Source organism: Crocodylus porosus, unplaced genomic scaffold (assembly GCF_001723895.1).
Source record: "Crocodylus porosus isolate Cpor-Errol unplaced genomic scaffold, CroPor_comp1, whole genome shotgun sequence".
In the NCBI taxonomy this organism is placed as follows: domain Eukaryota; kingdom Metazoa; phylum Chordata; order Crocodylia; family Crocodylidae; genus Crocodylus; species Crocodylus porosus.
The window spans coordinates 228,082-251,413 of record NW_017728947.1 but is presented as its reverse complement, the minus strand read 5'-3'; the positions used below and the strand labels follow the sequence as shown (position 1 = coordinate 251,413).

The 23,332-nt window shown below is 47.8% G+C and overlaps 1 protein-coding gene across 1 annotated transcript in view; it reads right to left on the bottom strand.

Annotated features, from left to right (window-relative positions):
* The window catches only part of PNPLA2 (patatin like phospholipase domain containing 2), a 52,949-nt gene that overhangs the window by 26,497 nt on the left and 3,120 nt on the right, over window positions 1-23,332 (bottom strand). The window lies entirely within an intron of this gene.

Sequence of the window (23,332 nt, the reverse complement as noted above, 5' to 3'; positions counted from 1 at the left end):
GTTTATCTTGGCATCAATGACGACTCCAAGATCCTTTTCTGCCTCTGCACTGACGAGAAGGGAGTTCCCCAGCCTGTAGGTATGGTGCCGGTTCTTCCTCCCCAGGTGCATCACCTTGCACTTGTCAGTGTTGAAACCCATTCTGTTCTAATCCGCCAACCCCTGTAACCTGCCCAGGTCCAATTAGAGACTATTCCTCCCTTCTAGCATGCCCACATCCCCCCACATCTTAGCGTCATCAGCAAATTTGAACAGGGTGCTCTTTACTCCCCCGTCCAAGTCGCTGATGAGGATGTTGAACAGTGCAGGCCCGAGGACCAAGCCCTGCAGGACCCCACTGCCCACATCCCTCCAGGTCAAATAAGACCCGTCCACCACCACTCACTGGCTGGAGGGCTGCACCCAGAGAGTGACCCATTTGACTGTGTAGGTATCAATGCCACAATCTCCTAGTTTTTTAAATGAGAACAGGGTGAGAGAGACAGCGTTGAAGGCCTTCCTGAAGTCCAGAAAGACTACATCCACCACAACACCTGTGTCCAATGATTGTGACCTGGTCATAGAAGGCCACCAGGTTGGTGGGACAGGACCTGCCTCTAACGAACCCATGTTGGTTGCCCCCAAGCATAATCTCCCCTGCTGGCCCCTCGCAGACATGCACCAGGATAATTCTCTCAAGTGATTGAGGCAATCCTCTGATTGGGAAAACACATGCAATGTCCTTTCTTTCTCCCACAAAAACACCACCCCGCTACCCAAAAAGAGAAGCAATCCTTAAAAGCATAAACTCAGGGACCAGAATACAAGATGCAGGAACAAAGCAAATTGCAATCCATAGGGATTGCAAGTAGAAATCGTCTCTAGAGTTTCCTCATGTCCCTCTTCTTCTCAGTAATCTATTCTAAATGAACAGTTCCTAAGCAGGGTTCACATCCCCAGGTAGGGTCAGGCAACTTACAAGCAAGGATATATCTGACCCCACTGAAATGCAAGTCAATAAAAACCCAGTTATCTTTACTGAAAGTCAGGTGGTAAAAGAATGGGGTAACTGCAAAAGAGGACTGGGAAGTACTGAGATGAGTCTACAGCAAGCAGTGGGTTTAAGTTGTTTTCAGCTCTTAATGTCTCATTGTGAACTCCTTGGTGGTCTGCCATGAATGGCAGTGTGCTGGGTACTATACAAAGGTGATCCCCCACTAAGGAATTTAGCCTCTAAATAAGAAATGATAGATGGGGGGGGGGGAGGTGGTGGGGGTGAGAAAGAGAGGAAAGAGTGACAAGACTCCACATACACCCACCAAGCTAACCAGTATTTCCAAGTTTTTTGTAGGCATAACAGCAGAAAGAAGTCATCTTTTTGTACAGCTCCTAGCACACTGGCACCCATGACTGAGCACTTTCTTTGTCAAGAGAACAAGGTTTCAAGTTCACACTTGTGTAAATCAGTGTGTCAGAGTCATGCCTTTAAGACCCATCCAGCTTGGTATCCTGGCTGTGACAGAAACCAGTGCCAAAGCATGCAGAGCAAGGAAGGAGTAGCGTGCAATGCAGAGCCAATTGTGCAATGCTGTACAGAGTTTGAGACCAAAGAGGAAGCTTCCTACAGGATGCAATGAACAGCTGACACTGTGAAGCATGAGTTTTGATCATGGTTATGAAGGCTGTGATACAGGAGAGTGGTATGAATAGTCACATTAATTAGCCACCTCACCCTTTGTAAGAAGCCAGCCTTCAGCATTTCTCCCTGTGCCCTACTCCAACAGCAAGTACCATTGGCTGTTTATGCACAGATTGTTTCCGATTCAAAAAACAGGCAAGCCCAAAGCCCTGACCCATCCATTTTAAAAATCAGGGCTGAAATCTGAGACAGGGATGCACAGTGAGAGTCTTGCGTTGTTGCTGCCTAGGCTGGACTTTTTCCCTGGAAAGAAACTGTGGCCTCCAATGCCACCAACAGAGCAATTTTTCATGACATGAAGTCCCATCCCCTCCACTGCCCCTTAAAAATCAGACAAACCAAAAAAATGATCTTTGTTAGCTGTTGACTCTTTGAGCCCTTAACCTGTATGTAGAGAGATGAGATACTAGGCAGGCAAATATTAGATGCTCTCATTTAAAAGTACCCCTTGTCCTCTTGGCTTAGCCATGCCAATACTAAGGACTAGAGACACCCCCCCCCGGGGGCGGGGATGGAGAGAGAGAGAGAAAAGAAGAAGAGTGAACTTCTAGCAGTAGGGATTTTCTGGAATTGGCACCAGTACAGAGATCCTGCCAAAAGGCATTGGGTTCATACACTTGGATTTGGAATAGATGACAGAAGAGAAGCCATCTGGCAATAAGTTCTAGGGTGTTGTAATCCCTTAGAACAGGGAAAACCATTCCATGAAATCCTGGAGAGACAGACACTATCCTTAAGTTTTGCTAGTGATCAGAGGGGATGATCAATGAGAGCTAATGAAATCAAAGAAACTTACAACAGGCTCCTCAGAGACTGACCACACTATAAAAAACATCCTGTGCCTTTGTGCCATCTTTGTTATCCTCCCTGGGCCAAATCTAATGCCAACTAAAGTCAGTGGAACTGTTCCCAAGGATTTCAGCAGTGCTCTTGATTGGGCCTTAATGCAGTGTGATGACAACAAAGCAGAGCAGAGGACTTCAATCCTCCAACCATGTCTAAACAATCCACAGCAGCGCTAGTCTCTTTGAACTCTAGAAGGCTTAAGTACCAGATCAATAGCCTTGGAGAATCAAGTACAAAACATGCACACAGCCCTCACATGTCCCCAGAAATATCCCAGCAGGACCAACTCTGATGACAAAAGGTAGCGATGCAGTCCCTGTGCCCATTTAGTCCTTAGTGTTGATTATCTACAATCTAGTTAAGTCAGTGCTACCTGCAAGCCTGGACTGGTTGTTGAGGTAGCTACTCTGTCAGTCCAGTTCCTGGACATGGGACTTCATCTAATCTACTCTGGCTAATATACAACTAGATGCAATTAAAGAACCACCTATGAAGCTGCTGTGATCCAGCTGTCATTTCCTCAAAAGTGTCCATGGCATGTTGCAGGCAGGTTCCAGTTCTGCCTTGCCCTGTCTTATGTTGTAAGTTAGCCTGAAGAGATGGTGGATAAAGGACCACAAAGTATAGGGAACTGGCAGATTAGGCCTCCAGGCACTTTTACGTGTATTCTGCAGGTGGCGGAAGGCAGCACTCTAATTAGAGTGGCTCCAAGAGGCACTTTAATTAAGGCACCGCCACATCTCCTGCATCAGCATCCCCATGCCTCAAAATGGCACTGGAGGCAATTGAACTAGAGCTTGTTCGACATTACTGTTTTGAAGTGCAGGGATGCTGATGCACAAGACATGGGAAGCTGCTGGAGCATAGCAATTGCCATGCTCCAGCAGACTTGATTAATCAAGTCTGCTCTGATACACTGGAAGTCCAGGACCTCAAAGCAGCCTCTACACTTGTGTTTCTAAGTAAAGTGAAACTAAGGGAATGGAGAGAGCTTCTGAAGAAACTGTCACAAACTGTATTGCCTTCCACTCCATGTGTGAAGCACATTAAATATAAATGCTGCTTGGTTACAGAAAAACACACCCACCCAAGAAACAAGACACTCCTGCCAGAAGAGGATGGGAGAACAAAAACACCCCTCGGAGGCAATTCATGCTGCTTAAAGACCGAGCTGTAAAACAATTAAAATACTATTGAGATGAATGTAGTAGAAGGACCTATGCAGAACGCCGCAAAAAGGAACCTGCAAACCTGCATTTCACAGGAAGACTACACAGCCCACCAACGATTCAATATATGGATCAAACCATGCTGCTTGTGGTCAGGTTGGGGGTAAAAGGGGAATGGAAAATTGTTTGTCCTTAGAATCAGGCTCAGTGCTGTAATCTTGACTCAAGGGCACACACTTGTGAGCGAGAATGCCTCACCAGAACAAATGCATATTTCCCCTCTAGTCAGTAAGGCACATTTGACCTGTAAGCAAGGGAAAAAAAGCAGAACAAACAGTGGCAGCAAATAAAAAACAGGAGCACAGAACGTCCAGGGGAGCGAGAGAAGATTCAGCATGCTAGACTAGACTAAGCAACTGCTGCCGCTGCTTGCCTGGGGAGCTGTGGCTCCTTTGGGAAGGGCTCCAGCTCAGGACAGAGAGCACCAGTCCATGCCAGGGACATTCCTGCTCCATTAGTTATTCCAGCCAGTACATACAGAGCATGAACTTAAGACCCCAAAAGGAATTTGGTGCTGGATGAGCCCACAAGAAAGGGAGATGATGTTGTCACTTCAGCTGGCTTCCACCACAGATGGACAGACTGAAAACAAGAGGAAGGAATGGATGGAAAGAGTGACACCACTGCCATATGTCCCATGAGTGCTGAGGTCTGAGAAACAAAGCAAGATCCCTCTTAAAAAGGAACAACTGGAGACACTGAGCTCATGAAGGTCAGAAAGCTATGCTATATGGGCAAAAGGTAGACCATCCTAGACCCTGACCTAGTCTCCTCTTTCAGTTCACACCAGCCACGAACTCTCAGATGTTCAGTTACCCTCAGCTTTGAATGATGGCCACTCTTTAGCAGAGACAATCACAAATGTCAGACAGTTACTGCCCATGTGGGAGAGCCCAAGCAAGCTCCCCTTTGTGTTACCAGCACTCCATGTCAACCTGGAAGGACCCCACCATCATTCCTCCTTCCTCAACCCCTATGCCAAGCTGAGCACTGGACAAGCCAGATGAAGCAGCGCTGGAAGGACAAAAGCTTAGAGAAGTTAAGAACGGGTACTTCCAACATTAGCCAAGCATGCTGTTGGTCTATTATATCTGCTGCAATTATCTGTGACTGTAAGCTGTTCAGGGCAGGATCCATCTTTGCCAAGGGATCTGTCCAGCACCTGACAAATGGGGCCCTGATTATGAAGGGGCCTGCTACTGTAATACATGCTCCAACGCAGATCCTGAGCAAACCAATGTTTCCAGCCTCCAACTTAATCTGCTTATTTGTTCCAACTCTCTGTGCACCAGTGCAACAACCCTTGGCCATCTGTGAGACCGGTGTTGCCAAAAGAGGGAGGGAGAAGAAAGAGGGGAAAAATGAAACATGTTTTATCCCACTAACTCAGATCTGCAGCACTGTATTCAGGTGCACCCTTACCTTTCTCTTGCATCTCCACACCATTTAAGAACAGAGGACTGGAAGAAGCCTCCTCTGTAGAGTCCAGGTCCCTGCTATAGAAGGCAACTTAGCTTATAGAAACCCATTCATAAACTGGGGGGGACCAAGATCCCTCTTAAAATTAGGGTCTCTTGTGCCTCCTTTGCTCCTATGGGAAAGTAGTTCTAGGATCTAGAACCTAACTGCTCCAATGGTTAGAAACCTTCCTCCAATTTCAAGCCTAGATCCCAGTAGGTTTTTCTTACATCTTCCCCAGAAGTCAGCAACATGGAACTGCACTGCCACAACTAGGAGCCCACAGTGCTACAGCCCTCAGAAAGCAGGTGATCGTAGGAAGACAATTTACCATCTTCTCCTTCCCAGAGGTGCCAGGTAGATTAATGGTCATACTTCCATCCACAAGACTTCAAGCTGCAAACAGCTTGCATTTACAGATCAAAGCTTTGGAATCCCCCAGGAACAGTTTGCTCAAAAGGAACAGTTCTCTGGGTAGCTGGACAGCCAGAAGAGTTAGTCACCCAGAGGGAATGCTACATAACCGCAGCATAGCAGACTACCGGTACTTCCCACTGTTCTCTACAATTCACTAAGTGACCTCAGTTGGTGAAGTATCAAGCTTATCATGTGACTTTGGTCTTGCTGCTCCCTAACACCCTCCCTGAAGAAAGCAGATTTCTGCCTTCCATTCCAAGGGAGAAGAGAAATCAAGGGCCAGATTCTCAGCTGACCCAGGTGGGACTCCACTGTTCTAGACCAGCTCAGGGTCTGAGCCAAGATGTCTGGTCACTGCATTATCTTTGGGGTAGGAGGTATATATACACACACCACAAGGGAACCCCTCAAAACAAAGCCATGCCTGCAGAAAATGAAGCTGAGGACTGAATGTACTTTCACAAGATCTTATCAAGGGCTTTGGGAAACCACAGCTAGCAGCTATGCATGGTTTGTTTTGAAAGAGTTGTAGCCAGTTCCTGTTTTCTGTGCCCATCAACATGAAAAAATACAAGTCACACTGTTCCAGGCCAACAAGGAAGTTGTGCTTACAAAAGCAGCAATGAAATCCAAAACAGAAAGTAACCAAAAGGACAGTTTCAGCATCAATACCTGCATGTTAAGTCACTGTTTTGTCTTTCTTGGGATGATCCAGTGATTCTCAATCTTTTTTAAAAACACAAGGCATCCATTGGAAAATACCAGCTCTCACCTTTTTTTTTTTCTTTTTTTAAATAAATAGGACGATGTTTCTGTGGCAAAGAACTTGGAAAGACTGCAACAGATCAGAACGTTTTTGACACTGGATTCCTACTTGAAATCTTGTGAATCATGTATAGGTGTTTGCATACCTAGCAGTGCTAGCTTTGTCTAGCACCCTTAAAAGGATCTTACAAACAGCCTGGTTGAGAATCACTGCCTTTTCTCTAGGATGTCAGCCTGCAGTAGGGCACAGACACAGGTGCCAATTCTGTGAGTGCTCCAGGGTTCAAGCATCCACCAGAACAAGTTGATGGGTGCCATGGTTGAAGTTGCATGCTTAGAAGAGGTAGCATGTTAAGAACTCATCATGGGAACCCCAAAACAAAACATCCATTGGCAAAAACCAAAGTCAGTGCCTATATACACAGATGCCAGCTGTGCCTGCAAAATGCAGGTGTGAAAGATACATCTGTGTTCACTTCTAGATACACAAAACTACAGATGCAGACAGGCACAGACAGAAGTGACAATTTTCACATGATCTGGCCCCAGGAAGCAGTCTACAGCCATGACCAAATGGAAGTGCACGGCTGCAGACCACTTTTAAAAAAGACCCGATACTGTGAAAATCTGAACTCTGGTTGCATGAGGGTTCAGATTAACATGCTCCAAAACAGAACGCACTCTGTAACTTGGTTTGATCTGGGCTTCAATCCATCCACCCCAACCTACATTGCTGGCTGGGGAACCCCAGGAACAAGCTCCCTCTGCTCCCTTCCCCCCCCCACCCCCTTCTCAATCTGAAAACAGTCCAGGCTGCTGGGGGGTGGCAGGGAGAGGGAAGAGCTACATTGCATGCTTGCAGCTAGAATTCCCAACTCCCAGACCCAAGAGCAAACTTCTGTTGAGTCCAGGGGATCACTGCAACTCTTAGTGCTTCCTGCAAAGCGCTATGGAGTTGCCTGCTCTTCTTTCTGGGCCTGATCAAGGGTTTGCACACCAGCAGAAGGATCATCCTTCAGTGTTTGCACCTCCAGTGAGTGTGTAGTGTACACATGCAGGGTAGAGACCAGTCAGTGGCCAAGGAGGGAATCCATACCCTATTGTTCCTACCTCTGCTTCTCCATGTCTAGTGCAAGTAAGGTATCACACCAAATGGTACTCCTCCCCTGCCCCAAGATATCTCCCTCAGTTCTGTTCCAGTGTCTTGCACCCACCCCCTTTCTGTACTTTGATTGCACCATCTTCAATGCAGAGTGTGTAAGTCCTGCTGATGCCCTTTTGCAGCAACACCTGGTAAAAACCAACGCTGATTTGCCTGTAGCCTTTTTCCCTGCAGTATACTCAGATGACACTCCCTATAACAACAACAACTACTTCGGAACAATATAGTACCAAGGCACTATCATGTTGCTACTAATAAACACTGACTACATTTAAAGCTAGTTTCGAAATCTTTGAACCGGGGTCAGAAAGAAGATGGTCTGGCTACAAGCAGCAAGTCTTTCACAGACAATTACATTCTCAGGAAAGGCACAGAGGTTGAGCAATGCCATATACCAGACATGGGCAATGCAAGATTTTGTCAAGTGGGGCATGGGAGCAGCAACAGGAGCTGCAGAGGTGGTGGCCTGCTGCCATCACTAATTGACCTGGGAGCTCCATAGCTGCTCCTGCCCCGCTCTTGCCAGGCTGTGGGAAGTTGGGCTTGGCTGAGAACAGTAGCGGTGACAAGGGTGTTCCCCCTTCCCTGTGCCTGCTCCTATGTTGGCACAGAATGAATGCCTGGGCTGACTGAAGAACCCATCCACCGATTCTGCTGTCCCCCACTTATCCAGGCTCCCCATGCAGCCAGCTGGAGCAGGATAAGAACAGCTTTGGGTCCCCCTCCCTGACTCCCTGGTCAGGCAGTCGCAGTGGCTGGTGAAAGGAAGGAATGTACCACTGAGCACACAAGGGAAGAGGAGGGAATTCTTGCATCCTCCAAGGACTCAAGTCCCCAGCTGCTGCTCCCATGGCATGGGTCAAAAGGGGGCTGCGACTGTGTCAATACATCCCCTCTGGACCCTCCCCTGGTACTAGAACTAAGTGATCTGCTTGGATTTCCCTTGTTTGGATAAGGGCGATGTTTTGTTTGGAGGTTTTTCCAGGCCTTCCCTCTTATAAGGTGGTGCCAAAATAAGAGGTTGATCTGCCAACTTTGTTTCCTAATCAAATGGGGGGGGGGGGAAGGGGGGTAGAAGGAGGGAATTGGGAGGTTTTTCTGAAGGGCAGAAGATGGTAAATGCAATTCTTCCCCACATTCCCCCTCAGGTCAGCCTTGTTTCACCATCAGCTGCTCCCTCTGGTAGATCTTGGCTTTTGTCAGAGGGCTCCATGCAGGAATCCAGGTCCAGAGCTGTGCAAACAAATGATTCTGTGAAGGATGGTTCCTAGAAAGCCTGGGCACAGGCCATAAAACAAACAGCCTGTTTTCCCTTGCTTCGCCCATGCTTTGCATTGAAGTCTGCATACCCCTCACATCCAATGGAAGTAGAATGGGGGTACATTTGTGTCCTCTATCCCACTGCACCAGAAGCAACACATGGAGAACCTCTGCCACGCCCCCTGTTAGATATGTAGGTCATAGAGACTGCTTATCACAAAGGGGAGACAGAAAGCAGAGAGATTAGGGGACAGCTGTGCAGAAGGGCCCAGCTTTGATGTTCAGAGTTGACCATAGAAGATTCGGCGCAGTTGATGCCAAAGCATCTGGCACATCTAGGATGACAACCAATCCCTAATTGGGTGGGACAGCCCTGAAATGGGATCATCAAGTCCTGGTCCCAGGCTGCGCAACTCTGGGACAGCATTTGTCCCGGATTCACAGCATCATGCAGGGATCTGGATTTCCCCTCACAGGCTGGCAGTGTTCTAGCCTGCAAGGGACTCCTGGGGGTGGGACGCAGGTACACATGCATGCCCCCACACGCACGAGGCCAGGAGACAGCCAGGCAGCATGGACAGCAGATCCCTGCAGCTAAGTCTATGGGAGGGAAGGGAGCGTGGAGGAGGGGGCGGCTTCAGGCCCCCTGTGGTGAGGGAGTGGGGCTGGGGCAAGGGCTGGGGATGCTGCCCAGCCAGGGCAGTGACAAGGTGGAGAGCAGGACAGAACCATGGGTGGCTCCCCACCACTACATGTGCCCCCTCCCCTAAGGAGAGGGGCATGTGCCCCCCCATTTTGTATATGTGCATGGGCATGCATCCCACCCTCGGCAGTCCCTTGCAGATTAGAATGCTGCTCAGGGCACCCTGCCTGCTGCCCTCTCTCCAGGAGCCACAGGCCACCATTGCAATACACCCTTGCCCACCTGGCAGCAGCCAAGGCAGCATGGAGTCGTGCCCCTCCCCCCCCCCAGCTGCAGCTGGGTGGGGAGGAGGCATGCAGCCAGCACTGGGCTCCCAGAGGGAAAAGCAACAGGGCAGGGAGTCTGCATCTGTCCCTACCCCATTTGGCTCTGCTCTGGCTGTTCTGCCAGCAGGGGGTGGTGGGCATGTGCCCCACCTTTCCAATTTTAAAAAGGTAGTCACTCTAGGCACAGCCTGTAGCTGCTCTGCATTTGGAGGCCTGCATGACTTGCCTTAAGGCCCAGGCTGAAGCGAAGCTGGGAAGGTCTGGACTCCCATGTAATGCTTTACCCAGGCAACTCTCTCTGCTCCTCACTTAATGAGTAGTGACATCACAGCTGTTATCTAGTTACCGTCAAAAGCCATTCTTCAGCCTCATCAATACATTTAAAGGGAGTGGTGCCCAACCTTTTGGCCCTGTGAGCTGGATGACTGGTGCAGGGTCAGTTCACAGGCCCTGCAGGCTGAGTCAGGTCTGGCCCCACACTCAAGGCCATTTCATTTGGCCCACAGGGCTTGCAAATTTGGTGGCAAAGGAGCAACACTAATTGCTTCTTAACCACTGCCAAATGTCTGGACCTGTGTGGACTAGATGACATCCATGGATCAGAGACTGAATGCCACATTCTAGCACAGTATTAGAGAAGGATCCTCCTAATAGTTTTCTAATGGCTTCCTGAGATGAGAAGTATTTGGCATTTATTTCTCAACCAAGAGCACAAAACAAAAAACTAGAAATAGATCTGCTCCCCTCCCTCCATCCCCCCCAAAGTGAGGGAAAATGTTTGACAGAAATGGGATCTAGGATTAAAGACACCTAGGTTTATGCCTCTTTCTGCTGCAACAAGAAGTTCCACTCAAGCAACCTGTGTCCTCCTGCCCCATCCCTGGCCTACAACCCAGAAGTCCATATACAAACAAGCACCACTGCCTGCCCGATGTAGATGGTGCCAGATTCCAGAATGGGAATTTAGATGGCGACTTGGGTGTGTGAGGCAGTACCTTTGAGCTACTGGTACAGTGGTTGTGCAGTACTAGCTGGCAATCAGCTTTGGACAGCCAAGTCAGAGGAGATTTTAGAGATCCATCAGAAGCAGGCATGTGCTGTTCTCTGACAAGTACCATACTTCAAAACGCCCACATGAGAGTTAAAGACAAGGTACAATGTGGGCAAAGCACATTGCTAGCACACCACTTAATCAACACAGGCCCAGGCCTACCTTGTTCCAGGCACCTGTAGGCAGCAGTGAAATATTTATCCTTCTGACATAAACCCAGTGTAAATAAGAGGCCATTATTTCCTAATAGAAGCAAAGGCACAAGACAACTTAGCTCAGGCAGGCGCCCAGGGCCATTCTGGTTGGTTGCCATCAGGGTTACAGCAATTAAGACCAGCCTAGATCTTTCTCTCCCCTCCCTCTTTCCTCCTACAATAATTCCCATCTGAAACTTAACATGTTGATCAGCAGTGCTGCATTAGAGATACAAGCAGTCTGACAGTGCACAAAAGGGGAAAGGGGTGAAGAGTTAATTACCTTTGCCCAGAAATCTAGGCAAGATACTCCAAGGGCCACATCCTGCCTTTTCTCATACACAAGGCTCTATGATTTCAGTGGAGTTCTGCTGAGACACGGGCAAAGTGCAAGGGAGGGTTCTGCTCTGCTGATAGGTGAAGGACAGATCAGACCTGACTAAAAGGTATTTGGACGTGACGAGAAACTGCCTGCACAGTGATCTCCCTGCAATGCAGCTCATTTCCAGCTCCTTTCCAGAAAGAGGGAAAAGGAAAAGGAGGCAACAGAGAGCCCTAAAGGGCAGATCTTCAGCTACTGTAAAAGTTAACTCCATGGACTGAGCAGAGTTGTGCCATGCCAATTTCTACTAGCTGATGATCCGTCTCAGAAAGCTGGAAGAGATGTTCTACAAACCAAAGAAAAGCCAGTCAATTATGTAGCAGAGATCCCCGATTTTCCCTTTCAAGGTGACAGCACCAGACACACCAAGCAGCAAGTCTGGGTCCATAGCAGCTTTGGAGATACTGTGCTGAAGACAGAAAAAAATTCTACCAGGCCGCAGACAAACTGGCATGGAGAAGCAAAGCTCCCATATCTTCAGTTCTCCCCCTCCGAGCTCACTGTGTAATCCACCCTGGAAAACGACAAGGACAAAAGGTCATTTTTGCCTTAGTCTGCTGATGAGAATCAGTCCTTATCACCTCAGTTTCTCCAGTCACTCACTTAGACTGGAGAAAGCCAGATTTGTTCTGCTTTGACCCGTGCCACTACCTACCCGAGGTCTACTTTATTCAGGACACAAGGCAGTTCCATAAGCACGAATGGAGGAGTTGCTCTGGGTGCCAGTCCAAGTGAAAGACTCATTTCCCTTGACATGCATTCTCAGACCACTTCACTTCAAACCACCCAAGTTGCTATCGTGATGTCTTACTCCAGAATTTAGGGGCTCCGTCAAAAATCCAGCCAGATTTAAAGAAAAGATTCTTCCCCCTGCCGCAACTGGAAGGATGGTCTTATTGGTTTTCTCTTGGCAGATGTGGGTTCCATACTCACCTCATCTGCCTTTGACTTCATTCCCATCCCTCATCTCATATGGCATCCTAAGCATCAGCAGAATCCCAGCTTTGTTCTCCAACATCTAACTGGGGCAGGCTTTCAGTTCTGGCTTGGCCCAAACCCATCTATACTTGGCCTACCAAAGAAATGCAGACCATTCCAGTACAGCAGTTCTGGTGATAATTTGATCCCTCGCATAGCTTCTAGTGTCTTTAGCACAGAAACTAGGTATTTAAAGAGGTGCTTCTGTTCTACTGCTTAGGAGCTCCTCCCCAAGTACTCAGTACAGCAGGTCTCAACCCTTGCCACAAGATACCCAGGCCAAGAAGTTTGCAGCTTTAAAAGAAACACTTAGAAGTTTACATGGAAAACATCCAGGATGAATTGTAGACAAGCTGGGCCACAGGTCTGAACTTCCTAGACTCGAGGCATCCTTGGAAAATGTCCGTTCTTAACACTTTTTTACACTACAGAGCCAATCTTCTGTTGCAAAGAACTCAGAAAGGTAACAGATCTAAAAAGATTACCACTATAGAGTCCTATTTGAAAACGCTGGGTTTATCTTGTGAAGCATATCTGCACACCTAACAGGGTTAACATTAAGTGGCACCCCTCAGCACCCTGGTTGAGAATCACCGCTAAATGGCAATTTCCATGAATAAAACACAGGCAAATTACATTTTAGGTCTTATAGCAGGCTTTTACTACAGCTACAGAACAGCCAACAGTTAAAGTAAATAGATAACAAATCTTTAGATCTTTTCAGCTAAAACAAGTAAAGAGGTAGATGGGGAACACTGTCCGATTCGCTGCATTTCACACTAGCTTGTGCATCTCCCCAGACCCAAGATACCTCATGCTGCAGAAACAAGGAGACACCCAAGATGTCTATCACATGTCCTCATCCACTCTCTCAAAAGGAATTCTACCTTTGTCCTGGATGGGAGGGAAGAGATGGACAATATCAAGAACAGAGAAAGATGCTTTTATCAAAGGCCTCGTCTACAAGCAGGAGTAGATAAGAATTCTACATTGGACCTCTGTTATCAAAGCATCACAGACCAACTTAGGTGCCTTCACAGCATCCCTCTGAAGTAGTGGAGTGCTACAGGCTCCATTCTGACACGCTGGAAAAGACTGCCCAAAGTCATGCAGGGAGGTTAATAAACCAGGAAACTGAATCTAGGTTGTTCAGGCCCCAAGCAAACCTCCTGATCATTGGACTTTCTTTCCACCTACCAGAGCTATACAAGTTGCCCCATCATAGCTAGCACACCTCTGCATCCTGCACTGGCTAAACCAGAGGGCAGCTCAGACTCACTGCACACGTGTATTCAGTGTGTGAGATTCAGTGCAACTTATGCTAGTGTCCCCCACCTCTTCAGTCTCTCTGTCCACCGCCACTCCATTTGTCGGCTGTCACCTGGACTCCACAGCTAAGCTAATTTAACCCATCCTGCCCCATGTCCTCTCAGAGGCTGCAAGGCTGAGTGCCAAGGACACCAACTGGTGTGGCAGCTCTGTTGTGGATTAGTGTTAGAACACTGTTGATAGCTGCACTCTGCTCCTGTGCCAGAGACCATTACCAAGTGACACAGATGGCACTGCCCCATTCAGACTGCAGGGACAGACTATAGAGTAGGGTAAGAAGAACTTCATAAAGACAGGAAGAAAAGGTATTAGATTCCCCTTTCAGTATCAAGCCATTACACAGCTCACCTAAAATTCACAGCCCTTTTTGGGCTCTGAGCACATGCTGTGTCTATCAATCTATTTCCAGTTTGCATGGTAAGCCAATGGCCTCATGCCATGCCAGGCACCTCTCTGCCTGTTGGAATCCTGCTTATTATGTCCTCTTTGCCCTTCCATCATCTGCACAGATTCAGAGCCACGTAACACCCGTGAACTTTTCCCTACTAGCATTAAGTTACGCAGAGCAGATTGCCAGCAATGAAGGGATAACAAGGAGTTCTTTCGCCCCCACACCACTCCCAAAGTGGTTCCTGGAAAGAACAGGGATGCATTTAGTTCTTCAAAGAAAAGGAATCTCTTTCTAACAGGACAAGACTTATTTAAGGGCTTTTCTTCTAGGCAGGCAAGGAAAGTGGGGGGGAAAAGGAATACAGACTAAAACTAGTTACTGCATTCTCTCTGGAGCCTTGGTACTAACCACCCAACATGTAAGCAAGGCCTCACCTGCAGGCACCATCCTAAATGACTCCATACCATCAATTCTTAGGCGTAGATGAGACTGACCATCTTAACACACTAACAGATAGATACAAACATGCGCAACAGTGTAGTAAGCAGTCCCATTCAATGGGCAGGAGTGGCCAACCTGCAGCACAGGTGCCACAAGTGGCACATGCAGCCTGTGTGGGGTGCATGGCAGATTACTGGGGAAGGGACAGGCAGAGTGGCAGATAGGGCAGAGAGCAGAAAGCAAAGCAGCAAATCAGGTAGGGAGCAGAGGGAAGGATGCAGAAAGCTGAGCAGCAGATTAGGCAGGAGAAGGGGGATGAGCATGGCACTTGGGGAGAGTGCAGGGCTAACTTGTAGTACAAATGGGGTTGGCTAAAAAGGTTGGCCACCGCTGCAATAGGGGAACCCCCTGCTCTGCCTCCAAGGCTGCTAAATGAGGTAGAAGCAGAGGCTGGCAAGACGGCAGAGTGAGCTTTGCTGTGCTTGCCAGGAGTTAAGAACATGCCCAGAATTGGCTTTTCCACATGACCATATGTTTAGTCAGGGTAAGATGAAAATGGACATCTATAATTTCTAGAGAGACATATGAAAATCCCCTAGCTGTACCATGGGGAGGCAGAGAAGAGTTTCTCCTCCAACAATTATTTGCCCTGAAGGCAGTAAAAAGCTGTGAGAGGTGATCAGCAGGCTTTACATTTCAGAGCTTGTCAGCATCACATCCATGAGTTGGCAGCAAGGTCCCTGCTCTCACAGAGCAGAGATCTGCTCTGAGGGACAGAAGGTCTGGCAATGGCCCAGGCTCTGCAGTCTGGTTACAGCTTGTGTAACTCCACAAGGCAAACCCTGAAGTGCAAGTCATAGAAAATTAGGGTTGGCAACAAACTTCAAGCCTTCATATCCAAACACACCCACACCTGTGAGCACTCAGAGTGCTTGAAACACCTGATCCCTGCTGGACTCCAGCACCCAGTCTGCCCGAGGCATTTTAAGCTGAAGAGTCACTTTCCACAGACAGGTGGAATGCAGCTTCCCTGGACACATTGTACCGCCGCTCAGCACAGCACTTAAGGGTATATACAAAGAAGACCTTCACCCCCTGCCCCCGCCCCCCAAATCAGCTGTGCCTGGAATAGCTCCTGACTGTATCATGCTGGGACTCCCCTCGCAATCAGAAGCTACAGGCTCATTTCCTCAAGAGAGGTCTTGATAAGCAAGACCTGTACAACACCTGAATGCACCAACTGGGAGAGTACTTGCTCTCATGTGCCACTCTGGAACATCCTGCTGTACTGCCATCCCATAAGGAGCTTTTTCCAAAAGAGATGGAACTTACCCAGGAAAGCCAAAGTACCTTGTTTCCTTCCCCCACCCCCTTTAACTGGCAGCTCGTGTCTGCTTGACAATATTGTCACACCGGGACATGACAAACCACTACACGCATCCCACTACACCTCCTGGGTAGCAGCTCTGCTCCCTTCAGTGCCACCAGCTACTGAATGCAACTGAGGAGCTTTGGAGTTGAATTATTTTAGGGAAGTGGGAAAGATTAGGGACTATAACAATTAATTGATTGGAGAGGGTGACAGCAGGCTCAAAGTTCAGGGCAACAGCTTGCGTGTGCCCCATGAGCTAAGTACACAGGCAAGATGGCACACACCCACTCTGCTCACTCCACTTGCAGGCTGCCACGGTATGAAAACCACTGAGGACAATGCTCTCTGACAGCAGAATACCAGTCCTAGTGAAGAATAGAGGACCCCATCAATGCCCTAGTGCAGGCGTGCTCAACTCATAGGCCAGACTATCCCACAGCACCATGTCATCTGGCCTGCAGGCCTCCCCACACCACTCCTGAGGTGGCTCCTGGAAAGAAAACAGCAGGGGAGTGGTATCACTGCTCCACTACCAAGCCTCCAGACCCATGGAGAGCCCCAAGCACTCAATCTGGTGCCCAATCCCAGCCCAAAAGGCTAAGCAGGGGTGGTACCAGGCCCCAGGGCCTTATCCCCATGCAAGGAAGGTTAGACAGGCTGGTACCAGCACTCCAGGACCCAATCCTGACATGTGGGGGGATGAGAGGGGAGCAGTGCCAGGCTCCAGGGCCCAATCCAGCCTGCAGGAGGACCCCACACAATTCATCTGGCCGACAGGGCCAAAAGGTTGAGCACCACTGCTGTAGTGCTTTAGACTTAGATTTTAGACTCAGAAAAAAAAAGTCTTGAGAGAGAAAAAGCTGCTCAAAGGACTGATTCTCTTGCAGAAATATGTTATCCTTTGAAAAGGCACAAGGGAGTAGAGTTCACACTGCCTTTCAAATGTAATCTGAATTGAATGTACTTCTAAGGGTGACAGCTGGGAAAAGACCCTTTCTGTAGAAGCCCATAGTATCTTACAAGGAACTAATGAAAGGGTTGGGGGAGGGGGCATGCAGGGAGAAAGAAGTGGCAAGTAACCATCATCCTCTTCATTTTACAGACAGAGAGACTGAAATACAGACAAGTCAAAACCCTACCCCACCACCCTTGATCATGCTACAGTCAATCTGGAACACCGTTCAGGTTGCCCCTTGTCTTGTTCAGTCACTCTTCTGCCTGTTAAGAGGATGCACAAATGTTGGTTGGAGCAAGAAACTTGTTCAATAGTTCAGCTTCCTACAGTACAAGTATGCACTCATTCTGACATAAATGCCCAGTCCTTTTGAATGATGTCCCTAATGACACAGACAGCCAAGCTGGATGCTATGCTAGACAGAGCTCAGACCCACCTGCTTCATCAGTGAGCAGTAACAATTCTGACCAGGAACTGCTGGAAAACATCTTTGACCAAAGAGAGCTACTTGGCCTCCCCATAACATGTCTGAGAGGCTGGATAGCACACATACCTTCCCCTAGCTATACCTCCTTATGAGGCAAGCCCCATGCCATTCAGCAGCAGGACAGGAAAGCACTGCTTCAGACACACTGCTCACTTGCTACCATTCTCTGATCATGTTTTTTCTGGGCCTCAGTCTCCACTGCTTTGTAAATTCTAGCTGGCACCTCTGTAGAATAGATGTAAAGCGATCCTATTGAGCGACTGAAGGATTCTTACCAAGTAGACGTAGGGGAAAAAACCCCTGCATCCTCAACATAAGGAAGTTGGATCCAAGCCTGGGTCCTGCCTTCTCCCCCTACACTACCTGGCTCCATTCAAGGCCTCCCTGCTTGCCACCTGATCTTCATACTAAAGACCCACAGATTTACTTTTCCACCTCAGACCCTCCACTTCCATTCAATCCTGCTTCTGCCCCTGCCTTCTCTCTTACATGGACAGAAGAGCCCCTTGTCTTAGAATTAACTATGAGGGCCGTGGGGCAGCAGGCAGGTGCTGTGACTCAGGCTCCAGCTCCTACCTGGTATCTGGCCAGTTTTTGCCCCTGCCCTTGCCTCTGCACCCTGCCATCCCTGCTCCACCACCTGCCCCTCTCTCTTCCCCAATTATCCTTGCTCTGAACTGGTAGGCTCCGTGCACACTGCAGCCTGGGCACTGAGCACAGCTCCAGCCTAGGCCCACAGCAGCAACTCAGCCTACATGGCTGCTATGGAGGCTGGGCCATGCTCAGTATCCCAGGCTACAATGGAGACAGAGCCTGCTGGTGCAGAGCAAGGGTTAGGAGTGGGAGAAGCAGGGAACAGAGGATGGAGGAGCTAGGCAGGGGGGCAGGCAGAAGCAGAGAGCAAGCTGCTTGACCTCCCAACACTGCCTGACCCCCTACAGCAGTGGGAAGGGATGATTTTAAAAAACACAACCCTCCAATAATTAGATTCTATACATGGAAAACAATTATACAATTTTACACATTTCCCATGTATAGAATCCAATTATGGGGGGGGTCCTTAAAAATTCAGGGTCATCTTAGTTTTGAGTGAATACAGTAATATCTTTACCTCAAGCATATGGAACCTTGCTCTTCCCCCTCAGCTTAGCTTCTCCCAAGAACCTCTATCTGGAGAAAAGGAAGGAGAGAGGACAGAACTATATGGATAGTGTCACAAGAAGTGTCAGTCAATACTGACCAACTCAAGCAGCTGCCAGTTTTCACTATGCACCAGGTGCATTTAGGTTGGTATCAGCATTTGAGGCCCCAGTGATCACTTCTACAGTTTCTGGAGTAGGCTACATTGATGCTTCCTTTCCCACTCCCCACCACAAAAAGAGAAAGAATGTATGTATGAATGACTACAGAGTGCTTCTGAAATTTAGTGGGGAAGGGCAGATGAAGGAGTGCAGTCTATGTAACTTTTCTGGTTTAGGCAAGGCCTTAGCAGTCACTTTAAGTCAGGCTTGTCCAACATACGGCCTGTGGGCCACCATGCAGCCCACCACACCATTTTCTGTGGCCCGCAGTGCTGCAATGGGAAATCCAAGTAAACAATACTTTCGTTTTGGGGTGGGGAGTGAGGTCTTTGAGTATGGCTCGCCGGCCCACTGGGTGATAAAAAGTTCATGATCCAGCCCCACATTCAAAAAAGGTTGGACACCCCTGCTTTAAAGTTAAAAGACCCTTGGGAATGGGCCTCTCCTTTTTCTGAAACATTGCTGGTGCCTCACAAACACAATTACTACTTTGCCATTAGTTCTTTGCTGAGTAACAAAGCCATCCACAGCCCATGAATACCCTGTTACAGGTATATACTGTAGTTTCCTCATCATGCAAAGGCTTTTCCTCTTTCCAAAAAAGTCTCCTCCCAACCTGGACTTCACAGGTCTTGGGGCAGTTGGTAGAAGCTGGTATGATCCCAATAAAGAGAGCTGAGCCTGCTTATATTTTCCATACGCCATGGCCTCAGCCTCCTGTGCACATCATATCAATCAAATGCGCTTTTTGGTAAGGTCATCGTTGCTCATTGACCTCAGTTAAACTCAACAAAAATGCTGCCCCTGAAAGATTCTGGTGATGAGCTGTGTTATTGCTCATGGTCACATGGCAACTTGTATGATCACCTAACAGCATGTACCCAAATACCACATGAGCCAACAATAACTGAGCCCTGGATTAAGGCTGGGACAAAAGTCTTCACTAAGGCACCAATAAAACCCTTGCATCTTCTCTCACCTAAGGATGACCCTTCAAAAGAATGTCATGAGCAAACATCATCATACCTAAGCAAGCTGTGGACTCCTTTGCATAGGTGCCAATCAACATATGCAAGATTTTTCATGGTGGGAACAGCTTTACTTGCTTTATGTTTTTTGCTGATAGTGTCACTGCTGACATGTTTCAGAAGAACAGTTAATACTCCCACACATAGCATTTTTCTACCCAAGGGAAAAAAAGCTTCAGCATGCAATTAAGTCACCCCATCCTTAAGAAGTAGGTGATTCAGCTAAGCTGCTTTGCATTTGCCATGCTCCACAAAAGATTACAATGGCCTGCTATGGAATACTGGAGATGGTGATAAGTTGGCAATATGACAGAAAGGTTGGCTGAGCAGCACAAGCATCAGTTTTCAAATACCAAGTTTCCCCTTGAACCCTGTGTTCAGATTCCAGGAAAATGAGTTTGAAGCCTTCAGGGATAAGGCTTCATCCTAACATCCATGCCCAGAGTTTGTCAATCTCTGCTTCCCCGCCATTTAAGACAGTTATTCCCTGATCTCCAACCTGGAGATGGCCACATGTTAGAGTGGAAGGACCAAATCTTGTACACTCACGTGAACAGCTTCTATTTATGCATGTAGGCACATAGGACATGAGGGTTTATTTATGCAATTAAGATTCTGTAGGCATGATGAGCAGAAGATATCAAAAAATCTGATGCATGGGAAATTCTCAGTTACTTGCCCAGTGGGATTCATAGATTGTTAGGGGCTGGAAGGCACCTTGTATATCATTGGATCCAGTCCCCCTGCACTAGGGCCTTTGCAGGGATCCATCTATCTGCAAACAAACAGATCTTTGGGAATACTAGGCATTTACAGGGGTCTACCTCCAAACACCCAGTATCCCAAAAGCCACAATACAGAAACCTGAGCTTAAGGAACAGACTTACACAAGTCCTGAACTCTATGAACCTGTTATCAAAGGGGTTATTTCTCCCCTCCCAAACTCCAAGAAAAAAAAACTGTAGTTTGCCCATTGCAGTGTCTTGAAGAATAGCTGGCACTCTACATGGTCCCTCTCTACATCCAAGTTTGCTGTAAGAGGATTCTCATGAAGAAGCAGCTACTTTCTCAGAAGGCTCAAATCCCCACAGCAATGCTTATAGCACACTGCCTAACCAAACATGGTCTGGAGGACAGCCCGTTCATGACTCCCTAATGCCTCTTGTTTGGAGAACTTAGATAGTACAGACAACCTTGCATTCTCAACCTTTGCCTTGCTCTCATGTGTTCCTTGCCCACCTGTGCCACTTTGCACCTGGAAGTAAGCTGGGCAAGGACTTCAGTCTTATGCATGTAGAGCTTCAAGCACTATAGGGTCCTGAAACTGGGCATTGCTATAGGGTCAACAATAAGAAAAGGAAGCCCTTCTGAGCTTAACAATCCATTGGGCTGACTAGTTTCTAACCAGCCTAGGCTGGCATGACATCCGGTTGCCTTCAGCTCCCCAACCTGAATGGCCCGTTATCACTTACAGTTTGGGGAAATTAGGGTTAGCCTATGGCATGAGTCCAGAACAAGGTTTGAACTCATGCCTCCAAAGCCACAGCAGGACATCTTAGCTGCTCTGCCACCATACCCCTATCACCAATAATAAAGTGCTCTTAATTTAGGTAGCAGAGAAAAAGCCCAAAACAACCTAGAAAGCCCAAAAACCTAGAGAGAGACCACAATGGTAACATGCTGCACCACACCATTCACTTGAAGAGGTTGCCCCTAGCTTATCTGCAGGAAGTCTGGAGTGGGATTCCAACCCCAACATCTTCAACAAGGATCTAACCTTTATCAGGTCTTCCGAAAGAGGAAAAAAAAAAAAAGACAGACTGCTCATAAATAGAAGACAATCCCCTCCCCTCCCAGAAAGCATTTAACACCATACATGGGGTCCTGCTGAGTTCATAGTCAAGACAGATACACAATAGCTTTAATCTTTTCTGCAGGCAAACAATCAAGGTAGGACTTCCATGAAACACCCTCATCCTTCAAAAGAAGGGGTGCAATTAAGATACATAACAGAGCACTCTGCTTCAGTACATGGAGGACATCCCAAACTGAAGTGCAGCTGGCACCCAAAGCCCCATACAGACAGTCTGTTACTGCACCAGCTAGCCACTCTTAGGACCACAATTACCCTGCATAGGCCGTGCAGTCTTCAAACATTTTTTGCTATGGTTTGCCTGATGAATTCAGTTGCTTGCAATTTTCTTGATTAATTCCTCCCCCAACAATGACTTCATCCACCCACAGGTCTATCTTCTGAACCCCAGTCTGAGGTTCACTGAATCAGAAAGCTTTAGGCATGGACAAATGACAAGGATAATCACATCCCAGCTGGGTAGAAAAGCTACTTTCACTTTTGGCAGCAAACTGAATCAGCAACTTGGGCTTCCACTTCTGTCTGGGAACAGTATACAAGCCAGAGTTTTAAATACAGCTAGAGAAACAGTCATGTCTAGATCAAGTTCTAGCCACCCAAGAAAGTTTGGAAGGGCTCACCTAAAATTGGCATTGGTAATTACATCTTCATGACTCCAGATCCATTACAGTCCATTCTCACAGGTGTAGGGTGCTCCCAACACCCTGCAGGAAATAGGCAAATTAACCGTAATCCTAGTTCAGAAGCCCCAGTCCAAACTCTGGAGCATGGTGTCTAGATACATGGATGGCACTTAGCACAACATGGGTGCTACTGGGATATAAAGAAGGAACAAAGAAGGCAGTAGTGACTGGCTTGGAGCTACAAAAAAAAAAAAAAAGTCATGCATGACAGAGGTGGGGAGTGGCACCAAGAAATTCCTACTATCCCACCACTTACTTCCACTACAACTCTCCCCCATGAGAGACTGTCAGTGCAGCTCAACAAGCAGAAGCCACTGTCCCACCACCAAAAAACCCCAAAGGTGGCAGACAGAGAAGCACCCTGACAGAGTCCCTGGCAGCTCTTCCTAGGTGAATCCCGCCAAGGGATGCAGTCCCATCCCCCTTTATTGGGACAAATGGCATCTGGAACGGTGCTACACCCTAGAGCCGTAGTTCCCAAACTCTGATAGATTGCGCACCACCAGTTTAAAATGATATGACCTTAAGAACCACCAGCAATTTTTTCAGTTCAACCCTAAGTACGACCAGCAAATTTTTGTCATACAACGCAATTATAATAAATCTGTTAAGTGTACTACAGACAGGTTGTCTGCGTACCACTGGTGGCACCCATACCACAGATTGGGAACTGCTGACCTAGAGCTTTCCTGAGATAGTGGCCTGAGTGGCCTTTATACTCTCCCTCTCCACCCAGCAAGATAAGAAAGTCCCTGCTGGCAACCACTTGAAAAACCATAGGAAGCAAGCATAGTCAGGCCTGTCATCCTTGTGGAAACAGTCATGTGGTCTGTGGGAGAAGCAAGAGAGGGGAAATGGAATCCATAATGGGTGAGAGGTCCCAACACAGTCAAAGAAAAGTGGCCATCTTATTATGTCACATCTGCAACTCAGGAAGAGGAGAAGAAGAGAGCAAGCCACAAAGACAGTTTTAATTTTGTCCAGATTTAGAATGCGACTATTACCAAGTATGAAAGGACAGATGCTTTTAAGCCATTGTTAAACCCCTTCACTGCTGAGGCCAAAACATGCCTCAATGGTAGC